This window comes from Copadichromis virginalis, linkage group LG5, assembly GCF_057382275.1.
Source record: "Copadichromis virginalis isolate Kocher_CV1m ecotype Utaka linkage group LG5, C_Virginalis_male_GT1.1, whole genome shotgun sequence".
NCBI classification, from domain to species: Eukaryota; Metazoa; Chordata; class Actinopteri; order Cichliformes; family Cichlidae; genus Copadichromis; species Copadichromis virginalis.
In genome coordinates this window covers 1,052,020-1,072,152 of record NC_140622.1, presented here as the reverse complement: position 1 = coordinate 1,072,152, position 20,133 = coordinate 1,052,020, and the positions used below count along the sequence as shown (strand labels likewise).

Genomic DNA, 20,133 nt, shown 5'->3' with positions numbered 1-20,133 from the left:
GTATGCATGTGACTGGACTGTGATGGACTGACGACTAAAAGTTTAACTGACTTGATACTGAGACAAAAACGGTGCCGACTTTAGGATTAGTGAATGTCCACAACAATTCACCCAGCCTGTAGAAGAAGGGTGGAGGTTTTGTCTTGCTTTGTTTTGTTGTTGCAGGAGCAGAAGGATGACAGAGACTAAAGGGGGAGGCTGTAGCTTCACATGAGTGTGAGCTGCAGACTGAACCCTTTGGTTGCTAATGTTGAGTCACTGATGTTTGCATTAAGAAAATTGTGTTTTATTAGCTGTGTTTTAATTAAGGTATCACATTATATTGTTGGGAATGTTAAATGCTAAAGTGAAGAAAAGCTTTGATTTCACTCATGACTGAACATGTTATTATTAACCATAGCAGGCCACTGTAAAGAGTCAATTAACTGTTATAGAGGAAAAAAAGGCCAAAAACTCTGTTAATACCTATGAATAACAGGCAATGATAGACTTGTCACATTCAAAATAGAGATATGTAATAACAAACACGGGTCCGTGTCATTTAGGTTCTCCATTGAAATAGTCAATCATTTAGAAAAGTAGAATATATATATATATATATGTCTCAACGCTAGAGCAGGGCGATATGGCCAAAAATATTTATCACGATATATATTTGAAAATTTGCGATAACGATATAACCGACGATATAATTGATGCGAGACAAAATACAACTCCACAACATTACTAGCGCAAAAAGACAACCTTCCATTTATTTTCACTTAAACAAGAAGCTGGTTTTTATGTACATTAAAGCTTTAGAAAAATGTAACAGTGCAAATGCAAATTCCTTGCTGAAAGTTTAACCAAAAGGCATTTCCAGTAGAAATGGGCTGACATATCCTGAGCATAACCATGTATAATATCCACTGAAGTTAAAAAGAGGTGCTTTGTAACATTAAACTGCAGTGTGCAGTACGCATTTTTCGGACCATAAGGTGCACGGGATTATAAGGCACATTAAGCGAAACAAAGCAGTCAGATAAATCAAACTTTATTAAACTCATTCTTCTTGCTTCCTCCACTTCTGTACCATTGATTCATTGATGTTGAATTCTCTGCAGCTGCTCTATTCCCATGTTGCTGCAGTATATTAATGACTAACCTCGTATTGTGGATGGATTATCTCAGTTGTTCTCCTGACTGAAGTTTGGTCCGTTTACAGTATCCTGCCATGCAATTGCATTTGTCTCTAACCATGAAGAACCTTCACGTTAACTTTTATAAGTGGAAAAGTGTTAGTGTTCGTCCTCCAGCTTCACTGTTTATGTTACGCTAACATAGCTGTGTCGCTAGCGATCACGTAGCACATCATTATATACCAGCTAGCCCAACTTCAGTAACCCTACAAACGTCACTGCTGTTTAGTTTCCTGTCTTCATTTATGTTGGAAGTGATAGCAGAGCTGTACGTTTGATTTTTTTCAGAAATCTCTCAGTCAGAACATGCTATATCATGCTTAGGTAACTAGCGAAACTAGCGAGCTAACTTCCGCTAGCTTCCTGCTAACTTCTAACTCCGTTAAATGTAATAACTTTTGTTTTCATGGATGCCTGGAAGTTAAACTTCATAGTTACACCTGGTAAAGCAGCAATGCTGATCGTTTTATTAAAGATGAAAGAATTTAGACAGTTTTTAACTCTCAGTGATGCTGCAGTGTTTGTTTGACCTGAAGCATACGGAGTTTAGGACCCAGATTACTCCCAGATTTAAGAGCATCTTAGTCCGACAAATACGACAATAACGACGGCCGCTTGCATGTTCTGCAAAAAAATGTGCTTTGTTGTGTATCTGACGGACAAACACCAAACCAGTTCCACATCACTGAAGTTGCACCATTTTTACAAACCAATTCTGGTTCATCTGTTTCACTCAACAATCGGCCATGTGCGTATGAAAACAAAGGCACTGCGCATGCGCGTTTTACTCCCATTCTATCGCGATATTTCATTTTCCTATCGTTGCCTAACATTATACCGGTATTACCGTGAACGGTATAATATGGCCCAGCCCTACTCAACGCTGTTTCTCAATAATATTAAAAACCTAAAAACTATTGTTGTGGAAGATAGAAGTCACTGTGACAGCCCTCTGACTGTGGAGGATGTTTGTAATCCTATTTCTGCACTTAAGGCCAACAAATCTCCCGGCACAGATGGTTTAACTGCAGAGTTTTAAGAATCATTTTCTAATCTCCTGGCTCCGTTCTTACTGCAGCTTTTCATAGGAAGTGTAGAGAATAACATCCTCCCTCCTACTCTTACTCAGGGTCTCATAACACTTATTCCAAAACCAAACAAAGACTTACTTCTTATTGATAATTGGAGACCCATCTGTCTGCTCAATGATGACTATGAGATTATGGCTTTAGTACTTGCTAACAGAATGAAAGAGTTCTTGGACACAATTATCGATGAGACACAATCAGGCTTTATGAGAAACAGACACCTTTCTAAGAACATGAGACTGGTTTTAGATCTACTTGATTACTCTGATTTGGTATCTGACTATAGCTTCATTCTCTTCCTGGATTTTTAAAAGGCTTTTGATACAATTGAACATCAATTTATTTTCCACTCTTTGGAAAAATTTGGCATTTTTCTGTAAAGCTATCAAAACCTTGTACACGAATGGCAATAGCTCAATTAAAATGATTAAGACTCCACCCCGAGATTTGACCTGTTATACAAGGAATCAGCACAGCTGATAAGGAGCTCATCATCAGCCAGCTAGCTGATGACACCACACTCTTCTTGAAGAATGCAAATCAAATCCGTCCAGCCCTTAGTGTTATTAGTGATTTCTCTGAGGCATCTGCTTTATGTCGAAATCTAAAAAAATGTGAATTACTAGCAATTAAAGGCTGCACTGCAAATGCTCTCTGTTACATTTCTGTTAAACAAGAAGTCACATATCCAGGACTGTTAATATCCAAAGACCAAAAGTCAAGATGCTCGTCAAACTTGTCAAACAGTGTTGGGGAATTCTCAATGGTGCTTGGTGCCATACCCTCAGGGACTTTAATGTTATATAAAAACACTGACAGCTCAATATCTGCCTCAGTCACTCTCCCTGATCCAGCTGAGTCAGCAGTGGGAAAAATCTGCTTTTCACAGGAACTTGGTAACAGCAATAAGAGAATACGTAGTTTATTCCAAGAAGATATCATGTCTCTCCCATATATAGAATATCTTACTGGAACTGACATGTTCCAGATATCACCTGGAAGACAGTCTGGATGATCCCATAAATATCTAATTGTGAACAAGGTGAAGGAAATCTCATATAAAATTCTTCATAAATGTGACCCAGCCAGTCACTATATGGTGACATTTAAAAGAGACATAAATACTAATTGAACTTTCTGTGGGGATCATCCAGAAACTGTGGCACATCTCTTTTGGTTCCTCTACACAGAGATTCTGGAAGAATTTAGCAGTTTTGTTATTGTCCATATTTTAAGGGAGTTTTCTTTACGATGGAAAATGTTTTATTCTTTTTCTTTAAGTTCCCCAGGAAGAATGATAAATGTTTTTTATAAAATATTTGTTAATACTTTTAGCTATTTTATATCCATAAATGTAAGTTTATTAATAAAACACCATATTTCTGCCTTTTTATAAGGATATGAATTGTACATACAATCAATTTCAGACTCAACCAACAAAAAGCCTCTCAGAACAATATTTATATTGTAACAGTTGCTATTGTAATGCAGTGTATCACCACATGGCAGCGCCTCCTGTCTCACGACTGGTGTCACCCCCTTTTTGTTCATTATTCGCACTCCTCCTGTAATGGATGCTCCCGTGTGTACGCGGACTAGTGTGCTCTTTAGTAATGTGTGGTAGAGGTAGCACTTTTATTTTTGATATTGTAAATAAATGAGTACTTTTTGGAAAGTCAGAAGCTGTTGCTCATTCGCTATCCACCTGCACACCTCCGCGGCTGGCTTCATCTCCACTGCACGTTACAATATGTTGATTTTATTCGCCTACTCATATCATCATTTTTTTACTCCTGGTTCTGTATGTTCATGTTCTGTTCTTTTGTAAACTTCATCTGTTTGTATGTTGTATACTCATTGTGTTTCAATAAAGTTCGATTTAAAAAAAGGTACATTCTAAACGAAGCTTCAGACGTCACTGATCACGTGACTCTGGCCAAACGAATCAAGCCTCGACACGGTGCTTCTGAAGCAGCGCGTTGATCTTTCTGACACACGCACCGGAGCGTCAGCTTCAAGCGGACCATCACTACGTCTCACATCTAAAGGTGTCAAGGTAACTTTGAACTGAGTTCAGTCAATCTGGAGTTTTTCCAAGTTTTCTGTTGCTCTCTGTGAGAGAAGAGCGTTAAAGGCGGGGCTCTCCAGAGTCCAGCAAAACAGGAAACCACAGCTGGGTGTGTGTAAGTGTGCAAACCAATAGAATGCATCGTGGTGGGGGGGGGCATCACGGGCAAGAAAAAAATAAAATAATCGGTCGTACCCATGCTTCCCCGACGTCATGCCAGCGCATATTGGGAAATTCGTAGGCACCGATCGGTTTTCTATCAGCCATTTGCTGGGAGTAAGGGCGCCCTCCGTTTGCGAGGTGCGCCTGCTGCTGGCGGCACAGGGAGGAGAGGGCGGGGCGGCGGGGAGTCTCTGGCTGGCTGGAGCGGCATCTAATAACCAACTCGCAAAACAAAATAAAAACAACAAACAGATATTATGATACAGGCTTATAATCTGCACCGATGTTTTTTCTAAATTCTATAACGTGAGCGCGAGAGCCCTCGGTGCGCCTGCGCGCTGCTGAAGTCAAAGTAAACTTTATTGTCATCTCCGCTACAGACAGTCCAGCATATAGAGAGACGAGACGACGAGGCTGCAGTTACAGCGGTGCAAGTAAACAAACAATATATATAAGAAGAGTAAGAAAATAAATCTACACTTTAAGACTCGGGGTAAAGGATCAATAACAATTTAATTTATAATTTACAGTTTGATGATTTAAAGTCTCACACAACCCGTCAAAAGGGGCGGGGCCGGCTGCTTCCAAGTAGAGCGCATTTCATTTATAATGATGTAAATCCAAGCCCATCATGGATTCACGATCTGAATCCTGGGTTGTGTGAAATCCCAGAAATCAACCTTAGACAAAGTGAATCTGTGAACTAAGGTGTAGGTCTGTTAGGTTAATTGTGCTGATCCTCGGGTTGGGGGATTTGTGTTTGTACTGGAGCGCAAAATTCAAACCAATGGAAGATGGACAACAAAAGTTCAAAGCCATCAGGTGCTCAGGTTAGAAAAAAGAGAAAAGATGCAGGTAAGCAGACGTGTGATTGGATAATGGCAGCTCATCCTGAACCAATCAGACTAAACTCCAAACAATACATTATGTTACAGATTTTAATAGTAATTAGTCATTGTTACTTGTTGATTTGTCCTTTTCTCATTGTGTGACGAATTATGACGACTGTTTGGTAGCTGTTATTGTCTCTCTCTCTCTCTTCATGTGTGTTTCTCTGGTGAAACAATAGTTTTGTGTTAATGTTAGGGCTGCACGATTTTGCATAAAATGAGAATCACGATTTTTTGGCTTAGAATTGAGATCATGATTCTCTCATAACAATAAATAAACATAAAACAACAAATGTCTCACGTTTTGTTGTTGCAGCAAAATGTTGTCCTGCTTGAAATTCCGTCTCCACCGTTGCTCGACGCTGCGTGTACAGAGCAGGTAGTGCAACAATAGAAAAATAGTTGCGGGACGGCACTGTGTAGCGTTTGTCTAGGGTGTTGATCGTTTTCCTAAATCCCTCGTTTTGCACAGTGTTGATGGAGCCATATCTTTGGTCAGGTGATAAGTGATAGCCTCCGTAATGTCTTTGTGCCTGCGGGAGTTCGACGTGTATAGGGAAGCGCTGTATAAGGTTCCCGTTATTGATGTTTGGGTGGTTGACCGGGACGGATTTTCTCCTGTCACTTTCTCGTCATCCCTGACGTGCTCTCCGTTGTTGTTTCCCTGCTAATTTTAGCATCACACGGCACAGCTTCTGTATCACGTGGTATAAGGCTCCGCCCTTGTCATTTGTTGAGCAGGAAGAGTGAGCGCTTGTTTTCATGCAGAGTACGTCCCGGATCAAAATGTGAAGTTTTACAAATCACCACTTCTTTAGTGAATATCATTTCAGTCTCAGACAACCTCGTTTCTCTTACAGAGGTTGAATGCACCTTCTGCGGATGGCGGTACCACACAGTGTGCGTGGACTTCCCCTGCACAGAAGGCAACTACAAATGCTGTGAATGCTAAATAAACAGAAACAAATGATCCCTGTTGTCTTTGCTTGATGATTGGTTTGAGTCTTGACAATCCACATTGCTGGCGTTGCATCTTTCAATGCCAGCAATGGCAGGTATCAGTGCTCAAACCTTTTGTGTTTGTTTCCAACAAGTTGCCCACCTCGGGAAACAAAAATGTGTTCTTTTACTTGTCAGATGAACATATGAGACACTTTGACTCTTCAGTGCAGTGTGGAGCCTAACAAAGATCTGTTTTGTGTCCCAGCTGATCAGCAGGAGGAGGAGAGTCTGACGGAGCAGCAGAGGAACATTTTCAGCTACTTGGACTCAGCTCAGCCACTACAGAGGAAACAATGAGCTCAACACAGAAGGTGACAGACAGAGCAGGACCATATGACCAAAGATATTTATCACCATATACATCTGAACATTTGCCATAACGATGTAGCTGACGATATAATTGACACCAGACAAAATACTTTACAGCTGCACAACTTTATTAAAAACCCATCGATGTATTTTCACTGAAACAAGCAGCTGTTGTTTATGTGCATTAAAGTTATATAAAAATGTAACAGTGCAAATGCAAATTCCTCGCTGACAGTTTAACCAAAAGGCGTTTCCAGTGGAAACTGGCCGACACATCCTGAGCATAACCATGTATAATATCCACTAAACTTCAGAAGAGGTTATACAGTCGTGGCCAAAAGGTTTGAGAATTGCATAAATATTGGAACCTGGAGAAGTTGCTGCTTAAGTTTTTATAATAGCATTTTGCCTGCACTCCAGAATGTTATGAGGAGTGATCAGATGAACTGCATCGTCCTTCTTTGCCATGAAAACGAACTTAATCCCCAAAAAGCCTTACCGCTGCATTTCATTGCTGTCATCAAAGGACCTGCTGAGACCATTTCAGTGATCGTCTTCTTAACTCAGGTGAGAATGTTGGCGAGCACGAGGCTGGAGATCATCATGGCTGTATCCCGATTCAGGTTCTGCAGCTTTAAAGTCCTCAAGGGCCGCGTACTCAAAGACCGCTAAGGCCGAAGTGCGAGGCTCGTAGGCTCGTGAAATGGGACGTCTATCCTCCGTCGCGCTGCCCAGGTTGCCTAGCAACCATGATACTAACAGCTGGAAACGTTTCATACAGCTTTGTTTGACAGAAATGAAGGAGAACATATTTAGTTCATTTGTTTCTACATGAGCTCTGTGTGATTTGATGAGTATCTGAGGCTGAGACCACAGGACTGTGAAACATGATTGTTGGGCTTCATTTCTGTGCTGAACAGTCGTTTAAGATTAGCTGTAAATAACAATTAGCTGATGTTGTTCATGAGACTAAAGTCATCTCACTGTGGTAATGTAAATATAATATGGCCAATATTATAGTTATTATATTAATCACTTCACTCACAGACAAGTATCTGTGACAGTGTTTATATAGATGTATCATATATAAGAGACAAATATTGTTCTTTTAATATGTTGGTACTAAATGTGGCTCAGTGCTTACATATATGTGTAAAAAGCAAATGTAGGAGCTGTGATAACTGTGTCTGATAGAATGAAGAGTAGACTGATATATGAAATATTCCTTTATTGGGTGAGAAAATCAGACCATGTCATAACTGCTGTAAGTCACACAGAATAGATATCAGAGCCTTAAACAGGCTGACGTCTGCTAAATGGGTCAAACTGGGCAGAAAGTCTACAAACACATAACATCCTTATAGAATATGATGTAACACTATAGATCAACTTAGCTCAGAATATATAAAGCATATAAACAGTTACAGCAATATGATGCAACACACACAGCAGCTACTGATCCAAAATACTCAAAGCTTCATAGAACTGAAACCAACATTTATTTTTAGCTCCATCCTGCTTAGGGATGGGTATTGATAAGATTTTAACGATTCCGATACCATTTTCGATTCTGTTTAACGATTCAATTCTTTAGCGATTCTCTTATCGATTTTTTTTTTTTTTTTTTTTTTTAAAGAGAACACTAAGGTCGATTAGCTTAGAACTTTGTTTTATATCTTCTCTTTGAAGAAGATAGAAATTTAGGAGTAACATGGCCTTACAAACCCAGCAGTGAGATCTTAAGAGATCCAGCCTACGGCTCTTCAATGGGGTGTCACAGGGTCCCCAGGAAAAAAAATTGTAAATGTAAAATAATAAAATAAATATTCTTCTGTAGCAATAACAAAGTATAATATAAATTGTTCTGTGGCAATTACACAAGAATATCCTGTAATGTCCCTGCCTACAATTAAACACATTCACTTACCAAAAATCGGGGCATCTGCTGTGGCAAATGGGTGCAAGCCTTTGACCACAAACTTAGACACTGCTCGGTGACATTAGTCTATCCTGGCCTGAAAGGAGACGCTACCGGTAGACTGCAGCGAGAACTGCCAGCGAGCGCCAGCCAGACTCTGTCTGTCTCTCTCATCATGGTCACCTACATGTACAGTAATGGCAGGTTTTGGAATAAGGCAGATCGCTCTAACATAATATGCACTGTTAGTTGATTATTTACCTGCCGCATTAACGGGAGAGGACGTGCAAACGTTAGCGCTGCTGCTGGGTTGAGAGTCATGAGTCCGGAGCGGTATTAAAAACACGTGTCATCGCGTGTTTTGTGAGCAAATGCTTTTGCATATTCGTAGTGTTTCCTCCCTTAAATGAAATATCTACTTTGCAAGTTGCCCTGTTGTCATCGGTTCTCATCAAGTATAATCAAACTTTTGAGCATTTGAGCCGCTTAGGCGCCATGTTTCCTGCCAGGTAAATGACGCTCCGCAACGTGGTGACGTCATTCGGGGCGACTGAAATCGATAAGGGAATCGTTTGAAAAAATGGCAAACGATTCCAAGGAATTGAAACAGTGGGAACCGGTTCTCAACAAGAACCGGTTTTCGATACCCATCCCTAATCCTGCTGCTGATACATACTTTAGGTTTCTGAACATTAAACTTGTTGCTGCCTTTCATAGTGTGTAACTTGAAGGCCCTGAGTACTTTCTCCCACACTGGAAACACTGGGATGATCACATTATTTGAACATTACCTAATAAGACTGATTCAGCACAGACAGTTATGTTAAACTTTCCTAGCAGTCCTTCACAAACAGGGAACAGTCTGTCTATTCTCTCCATCTGTCAGCTGCTGCTGGCTCTTCCTCCTCCTCTTCCTCACACACTGCTGAGTTTGTCCTGGTGGATCATCAGGGCTGCAAAGCCTCACAGATGATGTGCAGCAGTGGGTCCCTCAGTCTGTCCTCACTCTGGACACTTGCAGTCGTCACACATGGAAATCAAATGTGTGATAAGCTGCAGGATTCAAACACAAGTGTAACTTATAAACACATGTTCATACTTTTATTCCACAATCAGAGAGAAAGAAACAGAGAGAGAGTGCAGGACAGACAGACAGGTGACAGTCTCAGGTGTACACACTGCTACACAACAGCACAGAGAAGCAGGATTTAGTGTTTGTGTTATTACGAGTGCTACACAAGAAGAGTTCCAGATGGTGCAGTGGACACATGTGTGACTGCTGTGATTAAAGCATCTTTCTTTCAGCTTAACGAGTGAACCGTCAGCTCGTTCAAACACACGTTAAAGTCCGTTTGGCTCGACACCACCGAACAGAGGCAGCAATATAACACAGCTCACATTAACAGTGCAGTGAATCCTGCTTGTGCCGTGATGTTCAGGACTGCAAACCGAGCAGCATCACTGACTTTCAGCTTGTTGTGTTTGTGGATATATGACTGACTTTAATTATCCACAAAATCATCACATTCTCTGTCAGATTAAGGTCGACTATTGAACGGCGTATATTTAAAAGGCTTTAAAACCAAGTTAACGCTGAAAGTACAAACATCACTAATGTCACATAACTCTGCCGACAAGGCATAGCTATGGCTATGAAATGCTCTTTGTGTATCACTTCTTCATTATGAAAGATGTCATTAATGCACTAGTAATGTCTCATCTGGAGTATTGTTCAATCATTTGGTCAGCAGCTAATGAGACGGATCTTAACAGACTTCAGTTAGTCCAGAATAAGGCGTCCAGATTAGTGTGAAGATGTTCATACTATACTAATATTGATAAAATGCATAATAACCTTTCTTGGCTTCCTGTACAGGCTAAAATATTCTATGGCTTACTTGTAGTTCTAAAGAAAGCAATTCTGTTAAACACACCACATTTATTCTGCTCAGCTGCAGTATCCAGATGAAATACATCATCATATTACACAGTTTTCAACAAACTGCAATTTAGTAAATGCTCGGGTTAAAAGTAACGTTTTGTAAAACTGTTACATTTAGAGCAACTTTTAAGTGGAATAAGTTGCCTTAAAAAATTAGAGAATTATTCAAAACTTCAATGAACACTTAAAAGCCGATTTACAGAGCTTTTAGTTGTTGTAAATATTGTAAGACATGATTTGTTTTTGAAATTTGTGTAATGTGCCTCAATGTTATTGATATTATTATTATTGATTGCTTATATTTGAACAATTGTGAAACCTCACTGTGGATGTAAGAGTGAAATTATGTGGATATCTTGAATCGACTTTATTGTGTAATATTTTGTGTGAGTATTTGACGGAAGACGAGCAACATCTGTTGTGGAAGCTAACGGGGTTCCTTTAGAATAAACAAACATAGGATTTATTATCACTGAATAATTCTGTATAAATCTACACAAATTATAGAAATATGTAATAGGAAACAACAAAATAATCTAAATTATAAAATAATGTGTGTGTGTGTGTGTGTGTGTGTGTGTGTGTGTGTGTGTGTGTGTGTTGTGGAGCAGGGAAATTATTTTACTGCTATTGTTAAATAATCATCATTATTACCATTGCATTAATAATATAATCTGTAGTTTATATTGCATTCAGAGGTTGAACAGTGTGTCTTTCAGAAAAGACTAAAAGTCACAGGCTGACAGGAAACAGGCTTGCAGAGAGTTTGCAGAAGTGAAACCAGTCTTAGGTTATTTTGAGCAGCAGGCCAGACGAGGCCATTTGAATTACTAGGTTATTCAAATTGATCATTGCTTTAACAATGTAACAGATAGCTTTAAGAAGGCTTTAAGGTTTTATGCATACAGGTATTAAATTAACTTTGTATTCCAGGTGCAGTTAGAACTATTTTATACATATTGCATATCTGTGCTTATTTGAGTTCAAATTCAAATTCAAATTTTAAATTCAAATTTTATTTGTCACGTACACAGTCATACACAGTACGATATGTAGTGAAATGCTTGGACAACTGCTCGTGACCTAAAGAGAACAAAAAAGGAAAAGGCTATGAATAAGATAGGAAATAAATATGAAAAATTAAAAAGGGTAAATTTAACTAGGAAGGAATAAAATATAAATTAAGGTTAAAAATGAAATAACTGTACAACACAAATTAGAATGAAGGGTAAATTTAACTGGGAAGAATAAGATAAAGATAAATATATAAATTAAAGTTGAAAATAAAATAACTGTACAACAAAATACACAATACACAATATAGAACTATATAAGAATGTATGAAGGAATCTAAATATAAATAAATATATACACAATAACAGCAGCTGTACAAGTATTAACCGGAAATGAAGAATATAGTGACCAGTGTTGTGCAAAAACAAAGTCCAGAAAGTCCAGTGTGTGTGTAAGAACTGTATGTGTGGGTCAGTACTGTGTGGTGGTGTGATTGAGAGACCGTATCGCCTGCGGGAAGAAGCTCCTCCTCAGTCTCTCTGTGTTGGTCTTCAGGGAGCGGAATCGCTTTCCTGACCTCAGCAGAGAGAACAGTCTGTTGTTGGGATGGCTGAGGTCCTTCACCATCTTCCTGGCCTTGGTCCAGCACCGCCTGCTGTAGATTGAGTGCAGGTCAGGGAGCTCGGAGCGGATGGTGCGCTCAGCTGACCGCACAACCCTCTGTAGAGCTCGTCTGTCCTGCATGGTGCTGTTCCCGAACCAGGTTAAGATGTTTCCCGCCAGGATGCTCTCTATGGTGCACGAGTAAAAGTTCCTGAGCACCTTGGAGGGCAGTTGGAAGTCTCTCAAGCGAGGTGATAGAGACGCTGACGTTGATGTTCAGGTTCATTAATGGTCTAAAGCTTCACTAGTGAGAGTGTCTAGATGATCCATGCTGAGGGAAAACTAGAACATAGAAGGAATTGCAATATATGCTTACACAACAGTTCATTTTAATATCTTTTATATGTTCATATTCTTGTATTAAGCTTTTAGTAGGGGTTCTTGATTAAAACATTTATTTAGTAGATGACACATACATAGTTTCAGTTCGGTTATTACATATCTGAGGGTGGCTTCTGTCTCTCTGTCTGGTTAGAGGTCAGCGAGGTGAAACAGGGTGCAATTGTGGTTAGCACACAGACACACACACACTCAGTTAGAGAGAATCATTTATAGGTAAAAGTTTAATCATGTTTTGCTTGGGGTTGCAAAAAGAGCAGTTTGTCGCAGAACTGCTGCTGAGGTGCCAAGATGACAAGCGAGCATCCGGCAGTGACAGGAAGCACCTGTTATGAAGATAGAAGACAATTGTTCTTTTAAATTGTGTCAAAAGTCGTTGTGGTTTTGATATTGACGTATGTGTATATATCCTGTCTGTGACGCATGAAGGGGCGTCAGTAAATCAAACCCTGACGGTATAAAATATCTGTTTATGCTTTGATTAAGTCGGAGATCACTTGCTGTCTGCGTACAGAGTGTTCTTCCCACACGTGTGTAGTCATTAAAATCATTGTTTGACCAAGAGCTTCTGGACCATGGTGGTTTGTACTCTCCTTCCTCAATTTTTGAACCTTAACAGTGTGTGTGTGTGTGTGTGTGTGTGTGTGTGTGTGTGTGTGTGTGTGTGTGTGCATGATTTTAGTGTTTGAACAGTCATGAATTATCTTTAACAGCAGGTTGGATGTAATGTGTTAGAACTACCAGCAGGTGGGGATAAGAGACCTTTAAGGTGTTTGGTGCCACGCTCCACCTTCAGGTTTAAAACTAGTGTTAATGGAGTTTGAAGGTTGAGTTTGTTCCACGACTGCATTTCACTCACTGCCTCTGTTTGTATCTCTGTCACTGCAGGACCAACATGGAGCCAGAAGTCAGCGCTCTCAGGAGGCCGACAAACCTCACAGAAGAAAGGGAGAGAAAAAACACACCTGTGACGAGTGTGGGAAGGGTTTTACTGTGAGGGCTTCACTAAAACAGCATCAGGTCATCCACACTGGAGAGAGACCGTTCAGCTGTGACTTGTGTGGAAAGTCTTTTTCCTTCAAGCCTTCCCTAAGAAAACACCAACTCATCCACAGTGGAGTTAAAGCGTACAGCTGTGATCAGTGTGGCAGAGCTTTTACTCGCAGTAGCCACTTACAGAGTCATCTAGTTACCCACTCTGGAATTAAGGCATACAGCTGTGATCAGTGTGGCAGAGCTTTTACTCACAGTAGCCACTTACAGAGTCATCTAGTTACCCACTCTGGAATTAAGCCATACAGCTGTGACATCTGTGGAAAAACTTTCAGCCAGAGAGGGCCCCGAAATAAACACCTACGCATTCACATCAGACATGTGTACTGCTGTGAACAGTGTAGCAAACAGTTTACAACAGACGCACACTTACAACGACACATGTTTACCCACACTGAGGAGAGACCTTATCGATGTGACCTGTGTGAGAAGACTTTTAAATCTCCACATGACCTGAGACAACACCAACAGATCCACACCAGAAAGAGACTCTACAAGTGCAGCTACTGTGAGGTATGTATTTATATTGTTATCTTGTCATTTTAGCCTGACTGTTTGGAACAAACAAAAGACCCTTATGAAAAGGACACCGAGGGAACAGTTTACCCTGCCCGGGATAGGGTTACCGGGGCCCCGCCCTGGAGCCAGGCCCGGGGAGGGTGCCCGAGGGCGAGCGTCTGGTGGCCGGGCCTTAGTCCATGGGGCCCGGCCGGGCACAGCCCGAAGAGGAGACATGGGCCCATCCTCCCGCAGGCCCACCACCCACAGGAGGCGCCATAGGGGTCGGGTGCATTGTGTGCCGGGTGGCGGCCAGGAGCGGAGGCCTTGGCGGACTGACCCCCGGCTGCCAAGACTGGCAATAGGGACATGGAATGTCACCTCTCTGGTGGGGAAGGAGCCTGAGTTAGTGCGTGAGGTTGAGAGGTACCGGCTAGATATAGTCGGGCTCACCTCTACACATGGCTTGGGCTCTGGAACCAGTCTCCTGGAGAGGGGCTGGACTCTGTCTCAGTCTGGAGTTGCCCCTGGTGAGAGGCGGCGGGCTGGGGTGGGTATTCTAATATCCCCTCGGCTTGCTGCCGGTACGTTGGGGTTTTTCCCGGTGGACGAGAGGGTTTGTTCCCTGCGCCTTAGGGTCGGGGAACGGGTCCTGACTGTCATCTGCGCTTATGCGCCGAGTGGCAGTTCAGAGTACCCAGCCTTCTTAGAGTCCCTGGGGGGGGGGGGGGTGCTGGAGGGTGCTCAACCTGGAGACTCTGTTGTCCTGCTGGGAGACTTCAATGCTCACGTGGGTAACGACAGCGAGACCTGGAGGGGCGTGATTGGGAGGAACGGCCTCCCTGATCTGAACCCGAGCGGTGCTTTGTTATTGGGCTTCTGTGCTAATCACAGTTTGGCCATAACGAACACCCTGTTCAAACATAAGAGTGTCCATAAGTGCACGTGGCACCAGGACGCTCTAGGCCGTAGGTCGATGATCGATTTTGTAATCGTATCAGCAGACCTGCGACCATATGTTCTGGACACTCGGGTAAAGAGAGGGGCTGAGCTGTCAACTGATCACCACCTGGTGGTGAGTTGGATCAGGTGGCGGGGGAGGACGCTGGACAGACCTGGTGCACCTAAACGCGTAGTGAGGGTGTGCTGGGAACGTCTAGCAGAGGCCCCAGTCCGCGAGATCTTCAACGCACACCTCCGGCAGAGCTTCAACAGCATTCCCAGGGAGACTGGGGACATTGAGTCCGAATGGACCATGTTCAGCGTCTCCATTGCCGAAGCTGCTGCATTGAGCTGCGGCCGCAAGGTGGTTGGTGCCTGCCGCGGTGGTAATCCCCGAACCAAATGGTGGACACCAGAGGTGAAGGGAGCCACCAGGCTGAAGAAGGAGTCCTATCGGGCTTGGTTGGCCTGTGGGACTCCGGAGGCAGCCGACAGGTATCGACAGGCCAAGCGGAATGTGGCTCGGGCAGTGGCTGAAGCAAAAACTCGGGTGTGGGAGGAGTTCGGAGAGGCCATGGAAAAAGACTTTCGGACTGCCTTGAAGAGATTCTGGCAAACCGTCAGGCGTCTCAGGAGGGGAAAGCGGTGCTCTACCTGCAATGTGTATAGTGCTGGCGGAGTGCTGCTGACGTCGACTGAGAAAATTGTCAGGCGGTGGAAGGAATACTTCGAGGACCTCCTTAATCCCACTGACACGTCTTCCGAGGAGGAAGCAGAGTCTGGGGATGAGGGGAATGACCCGCCAATTTCCGGGGGCGAGGTCACTGAGGCAGTTAAACAACTCCTTGGTGGCAGAGCCCCTGGTGTTGATGAGGTCCGCCCCGAGTTCCTGAAGGCTCTGGACGTTGTAGGGCTGTCCTGGTTGACACGCCTCTGCAATGTTGCGTGGAGATCAGGGGCAGTACCTGTGGACTGGCAGACCGGGGTGGTGGTCCCCATCTTTAAGAAGGGGGACCGGAGGGTGTGTTCCAACTACAGGGGGATCACACTCCTCAGCCTCCCTGGGAAAGTCTATGCCAGGGTGCTGGAAAGGAGAGTTCGTCCGCTAGTCGAACCTCGGATACAGGAGGAACAATGCGGTTTTCGTCCTGGTCGCGGAACACTGGACCAGCTCTTTATCCTCTCCAGGATACTTGAGGGTGCATGGGAGTTTGCCCAACCAGTCTACATGTGTTTTGTGGACTTGGAGAAGGCATTCGACCGTGTCCCTCGGGGTGTCCTGTGGGAGGTGTTGCGGGAGTATGGGGTGTCTGGCCCATTGCTACGGGCCATTCGATCCCTATACAACCGTTGCAAGAGCTTGGTTCGCATTGCCGGCAATAAGTCGGACTCGTTCCTGGTGGGTGATGGGCTCCGCCAGGGCTGCCCTTTGTCTCCGGTTGTGTTCATAATTTTTATGGACAGGATTTCTAGGCGCAGCCAAGTGGCGGAGGGCTTTCGCTTTGGTGGCCTCAGAATCTCATCTCTGATTTTTGCAGATGATGTGGTTCTGTTGGCTCCATCGGGTGAGGGCCTCCAGCTCGCACTGGAACGGTTCGCAGCCGAGTGTGAAGCAGCGGGAATGAGGATCAGCACCTCCAAATCTGAGGCCATGGTTCTCAGCCGGAAAAGGGTGGAGTGCCCACTCCGGGTCGGGGATGAGTTCCTGCCCCAAGTGGAGGAGTTCAAGTATCTCGGGGTCTTGTTCGCGAGTGATGGGAGAAGGGAGCCGGAGATCGACAGACGGATTGGGGCTGCGGCTGCAGTAATGCGGACGCTGCACCGGTCCGTCGTGGTGAAGAGGGAGCTGAGTGTAAAAGCGAAGCTCTCAATTTACCGGTCGATCTACGTCCCTACCCTCACCTATGGCCACGAGCTGTGGGTAGTGACCGAAAGAACAAGATCGCGGATACAAGCGGCAGAAATGAGCTTCCTCCGAAGGGTGGCTGGCCTCTCCCTTAGAGATAGGGTGAGAAGTTCGGCCATCCGGGAGGGGCTCAGAGTAGAGCAGCTACTGCTCCACATCGAAAGGAGCCAGCTGAGGTGGTTCGGGCATCTGACAAGGATGCCCCCTGGGCGCCTCCTGGGTGAGGTGTTCCAGGCATGTCCCACCGGGAGGAGGCCCCGGGGCAGACCCAGGACACGCTGGAGAGATTATATCTCTCGGCTGGCCTGGGAACGCCTTGGTGTTCCCCCGGATAAGCTGGAGGAGGTGGCTGGGGAGAGGGAGGTCTGGGCCTCTTTGCTTAGGCTGCTGCCCCCGCGACCCGGCTCCGGATAAAGCGGATGAAGATGGATGGATGGATGGATGTTTGGAACAACTCTGCTCATTAAACTGTGTTAGCATGTTAGCAATTCTACTGCATGGAAAAGCAGCTCTGAGTGATTATTCAGATTTTCCTTTCAGTTATGATTTTAGTATTACTGTAGTATTATGGTGGTAGTATTGTAGTTATTGCAGCCCAGTAAACTGAGTGTGTTAACTGAAACAGTCAAATGTAGTTGGACGTCTGCAGAGATGCTCTTTATTTCAGGCGACGTTCAGGATACAAATGTTGAAGGACTGACTTACACTGTCTTTGTGTCTTTGTTTAGAAGCAGAGCGACACAGATGGATCCAGTTCTCAACCCTGTCATCACTGTGGTGGTGGGAAAGACTTTCATTGTGACCTCTGTGGAAAAACTTTCAGTCGGCAAAAGACCCTAAAACTACATCAACGTAGACACACTGGAGACAAACTGAAATACTGCAAAGAATGTGGGAGAAGCTTCACTACATCACATCACTTAAAACAACATGAACTGATTCACAGTGGGGTTAAAAAGCACCTCTGTGATCAGTGTGGGTCATCCTTCACCACTGCAGGTCAGCTTAAAACACACAAAGGAGTCCACACAGGAGAGAAACCACACAAGTGCAGACACTGTGAGAGAAGCTTCTCACAGTCAGGTAATCGTAACATTCATGAACGTGGACACATGGAAGGAAACTACAGCTGTGACCAGTGTGACAAGAGCTTCAGGAATCTCAGTTCATACTCTGCACACAAACGATCCCACGTTACTAATAAACTGTTTCACTGTTACCAATGTGCCCAAACATTCACCTCATTGTCTGCTCTGTGCAAACATCAGCGTGATCACTCAGGGCTGAAATCACTCCCATCACTGGATCACAGTGAATCTGAAGACACAGAAAGATCCTCTGGTTTCTGTGTCGGACTCAAAAAGCTTGAGATCAGGCTCCACAGAGTTCAGATAGAATCATTTAAACTTGTGTTGAACTGAACTGGTTGCTGGGCTGAACTTCTACATAATACAGATCTACATGGGATCTTCTTTTCTGTGTTTTACTGAGTCAGTTTTGTCCTTTTTTCTCTGTCCTGGTTTTGCTCGTCTGTAAATGATTGAAACTCAGTCAAATAGTTCATTGTTCTCCAGCAAAACGTTTTGGAAACTCATGTTTAACCTTTAAAACTCTGACATGTTTTAGCACACAAGGCTTCATCGGGGAGTTCACTCATGATTGGACCATGAGAACAAAGGTTTTTAGTTCTTTCAAAGAGAGTCTTGGAGATGTTTGATGTTTCTGTTTTTCTGAAACCACCTGAACTATTTTTCTTGCTTTATGTAGTGTGGAAGTTTTTAATGTTTCTTCATCTGTGATGTTCTTGAATGTGTTCACGTGAAGATGGTACAAATAAACTGTCCTTTCAGCTTTAGCTCCTAATTTATTCATTATTTATGGATGTAGCACAGCAGCCGTCTCTTGATTAACACATGGAGGGCTCGGGATCTGATGGTGTCGTCTCCCTAATTTGCCCACTCAGTAAATCTCACTCATGGCCAAGAAATTGAAATAAACCTTGTTTCCCTGCTGGATAGTGATCCACTGTAACTCTGCTCCTCCTTCCTGTTTAGGATTTCTGTGGCTGAAGTAAAATTCCCTCCATCCATCACTTATCCCAGCTAACCCAAAGTGAAATAAAGTTTTGCTGGTCTTAAAAAAGCATTACAATAATGGGCATTACCAATGCAAACTGAATGATACAGAAGATGAAAGAAGAGACTTTGATCAGTTAATAAAGCTCATGATCTGGATTCATTGTGGCTGCTACACAGATACTTCTGGGTCACTTCTCTCAGTTAGGAACCTTCCTCACCAAACTGACTGTTGGACCACACCCCTGGTTTCATGAGAAATTGTTTCAGCCATGATTTCTCTTCCTGTATTTCAGAGTAAAGACTGAAGTGACAAATGGAAGCATGTTTAAAAAACACAATGTGAGAGAGACGTTGAGGTCCTTAGAAGTTACCCTGGGTTTTTCTGTCACCCTGCTAGATGTTACACACCTTGTTATTGGACTGATTTCTACTGCTGGACTACTCCTGCGGAGAGTAACAATACTCTTACTAATTAGCTCCCTTTCACACCTTTGGGGATATTTATTTTTGTGTTTGCAGCGCTGTGAGCCAGAACAGCGAGAGAAAAATCTGCAACAGCGACGAGCCGAATGCTTACGTGAATCGCAGCAGCTGCACGTGTGCTACGCTGAATTAGAGGATATCTTTGCTCTGGATTTCTATTTCTACTTTTTCATTTCTATATGATTCTTCTTGCATCTAAACAAAGATGATTCAATTTGCTAAATGTTGATGGCTCTTCGTGCTCAGGTGTAAATGAGACGTAATATTTGCTCTTGGTTTGGTTCTCCTGTACAGAACCTTGCAGTACAACAGAAACCTAAAAACATTATTTGTAGTTGTTATTCTTAGTTGTTCTGCTGCCTAAATACCACAGGGTCTAAATTGGTGAGCGTGTTTGCCACTATATTTGCCCTGGATGTAGATGCAGAAACTCTTGCTCTGTATTTGAGAGAGAAACTTAAAAGAGATGTGACCTGTCAAAAAATTGCTAGTAAACGTAGCAGGTTCAGCTCTTTCAAGGTTACTGCTGAATGTAATGATGTGGGTGAAATGTACAATCCTGAACTCTGGCCTGAAGGGGCTCTGGTCCGGCGTTTTTAT

General features: G+C 43.2%; 1 long non-coding RNA gene across 1 annotated transcript; it reads left to right on the top strand.

Annotated features, from left to right (window-relative positions):
• Positions 1-13,805: 13,805 nt before the first annotated feature.
• LOC146708693 (uncharacterized) lies at positions 13,806-18,827 on the top strand. The gene is made up of 2 exons (XR_014920333.1): positions 13,806-14,139; positions 17,701-18,827. It is a non-coding gene; the product is annotated as an uncharacterized LOC146708693 (long non-coding RNA).
• Positions 18,828-20,133: the final 1,306 nt, after the last annotated feature.